This window comes from Taudactylus pleione, unplaced genomic scaffold (genome assembly GCF_031769625.1).
Source record: "Taudactylus pleione unplaced genomic scaffold, aTauple2 ptg000967l, whole genome shotgun sequence".
Lineage (NCBI taxonomy): Eukaryota > Metazoa > Chordata > Amphibia > Anura > Myobatrachidae > Taudactylus > Taudactylus pleione.
The window spans coordinates 5962501-5965000 of NW_028285368.1; the positions used below are offsets into that span (position 1 = coordinate 5962501).

Below are 2500 nucleotides of genomic sequence, written 5' to 3' on the forward strand. Positions count from 1 at the left end.
CAGCCATAACATTCTTTTCTATTACATTTTACATTTAATTTTTTCAACTTATCAATGAATTTACTTGAGTAAAGAAGTAAAAGAGGTCTAAAGTTAATGTATTTGAGCACCTACAGCCAAACCACACTGGACATGGCCAATGTCGTCTGATCTTGGAAGCTATGCAGTGTTGGGCTTGGTATGTATTTGAATGGGAGACTACCTGGGAATACCAGGTGCTGTAGGTAATTTTATACTGCCATAACATTCTTTTCTATTACATTTTACATGTAATTTTTTCAACTTATCAATGAATTTACTTGAGTTAAGAAGTAATAGAGGTCTAAAGTTAATGCTATTGAGCACCTACAGCTAATCTACACTGGACATGCCCAATCTCATTTGATCTTGGTAGCTATGCAGTGTTGGGCCTGGTCAGTATTTGGATGGGAGACCACCTGGGAAAACCAGGTGCAGTAGGTAGTTTTATACTGCCATAACATTCTTTTCTATGACATTTTACATTTAATTTTTTCAACTTATCAATGAAATTACTTGAGTTAAGGAGTAATAGATGTCTAAAGTTAATGTTTTTGAGCACCTACTGCCAAACCACCCTGGACATGCCCAATCTCGTCTGATCTTGGAAGCTATTCAGTGTTGGGCCTGGTTAGTACTTGGATGTTTCTCCACTTGGGAATACCAGGTGCTGTAGGTAATTTTATACTGCCATAACATTCTTTTCTATTACATTTTACATTTCATTTTTTCAACTTATCAATGAATTTACTTGAGTTAAGAAGTAAAAGAGGTCTAAAGTTAATGTTTTTGAGCACCTACAGCCAAACCACACTGGACATGGCCAATGTTGTCTGATCTTGGAAGCTGTGCAGTGTTGGGCATGGTTATTACGTGGATGGGAGACCACCTGGGAATACCAGGTGCTGTAAGTAATTTTATACTGCCATAACATTCTTTTCTATTACATTTTACATTTAATTTTTTCAACTTATCAATGAATTTACTTGAGTTAGGAAGTAATAGAGGTCTAAAGTTAAGTTTTTTGAGCACCTACAGCCAATCCACACTGGACATGCCCAGTCTCGTCTGATCTTGGAAGCTATGCAGTGTTGGGCCTGGTTAGTATTTGGATGGGAGACCACCTGGGAATACCAGGTGCTGTAGGTAATTTTATACAGCCAAAACATTCTTTTCTATTACATTTTACATTTAATTTTTTCAACTTATCAATGAATTTACTTGAGTTAAGAAGTAAAAGAGGTCTAAAGTTAATGTTTTTGAGCACCTACAGCCAAACCACACTGGACATGCCCAATCTCATCTGATCTTGGAAGCTATGCAGTGTTGGGCCTGGTTAGTACTTGGATGGGAGACCACCTGGGAATACCAGGTGCTGTAGGTAATTTTATACAGCCATAACATTCTTTTTTATTACATTTTACATTAAATTTTTTCAACTTATCAATGAATTTTCTTGAGTTAAGAAGTAAAAGAGGTCTAAAGTTAATATTTTTGAGCATGTACAGCCAAACCACACTGGACATGGCCAATGTCGTCTGATCTTGGAAGCTATGCAGTGTTGGGCATGGTTAGTACTTGGATGGGAAACCACTTGGGAATACCAGGTGCTGTAGGTAATTTTATACTGCCATAACATTCTTTTCTATTACATTTTACAATTAATTTTTTCAACTTATCAATGAATTTACTTGAGTTAAGAAGTAAAACAGGTCTAAAGTTAATGTTTTTGAGCACCTACAGCCAAACCACACTAGACATGGCCAATGTCGTCTGATCTTGGAAGCTGTGCAGTGTTGGGCATGGTTATTACGTGGATGGGAGACCACCTGGGAATACCAGGAGCTGTCGGTAATTTTATACTGCCATAACATTCTTTTCTATTACATTTTACTTTTAATTTTTTCAACTTATCAATGAATTTACTTGAGTTAAGAAGTAAAAGAGGTCTAAAGTTAATGTTTTTGAGCACCTACAGTCAAACCACACTGGACATGCCCAATCTCATCTGATCTTGGAAGCTATGCAGTGTTGGGCCTGGTTAGTACTTGGATGGGAGACCACCTGGGAATACCTGGTGCTGTAGGTAATTTTATACAGCCATAACATTCTTTTCTATTACATTTTACATTAAATTTTTTCAACTTATCAATGAATTTTCTTGAGTTAAGAAGTAAAAGAGTTCTAAAATTAAGGTGTTTAAACACCTACAGCCAGACCACACCGGACATGCCCAATCTCGTCTGATCTTGGAAGCTATGCAGTGTTGGGACGGTTTAGTGCTTGGATGGGAGACCACCTGCGAATATCAGGAGCTGTAGGTAATTTTATACTGCCATAACATTCTTTTCTATTACATTTTACATTTAATTTTTTCAACTTATCAATGAATTTACTTGAGTTAGGAAGTAATAGAGGTCTAAAGTTAAGTTTTTTGAGCACCTACAGCCAATCCACACTGGACATGCCCAGTCTCGTCTGA

The 2500-nt window shown here is 37.0% G+C and overlaps 2 non-coding genes and 7 pseudogenes across 2 annotated transcripts; all 9 read left to right on the top strand.

The window, feature by feature from the left end:
* The first annotated feature begins 108 nt into the window (after positions 1-108).
* Positions 109-227, top strand: LOC148456919 (5S ribosomal RNA; annotated as a pseudogene).
* A 116-nt stretch (positions 228-343) lies between these two features.
* On the top strand, positions 344-462 carry LOC148456920 (5S ribosomal RNA; annotated as a pseudogene).
* Positions 463-578: 116 nt separating this feature from the next.
* Positions 579-697, top strand: LOC148456921 (5S ribosomal RNA; annotated as a pseudogene).
* Positions 698-1048: 351 nt separating this feature from the next.
* LOC148456922 (5S ribosomal RNA) lies at positions 1049-1167 on the top strand (annotated as a pseudogene).
* Positions 1168-1283: 116 nt separating this feature from the next.
* LOC148456923 (5S ribosomal RNA) lies at positions 1284-1402 on the top strand. The gene has a single exon (XR_015874197.1). It is a non-coding gene; the product is annotated as a 5S ribosomal RNA (ribosomal RNA).
* Positions 1403-1518: 116 nt separating this feature from the next.
* Positions 1519-1637, top strand: LOC148456924 (5S ribosomal RNA; annotated as a pseudogene).
* A 351-nt stretch (positions 1638-1988) lies between these two features.
* Positions 1989-2107, top strand: LOC148456925 (5S ribosomal RNA). The gene has a single exon (XR_015873679.1). It is a non-coding gene; the product is annotated as a 5S ribosomal RNA (ribosomal RNA).
* Positions 2108-2223: 116 nt separating this feature from the next.
* Positions 2224-2342, top strand: LOC148456926 (5S ribosomal RNA; annotated as a pseudogene).
* A 116-nt stretch (positions 2343-2458) lies between these two features.
* Positions 2459-2500, top strand: part of LOC148456927 (5S ribosomal RNA) — a 119-nt pseudogene continuing 77 nt past the window's right edge.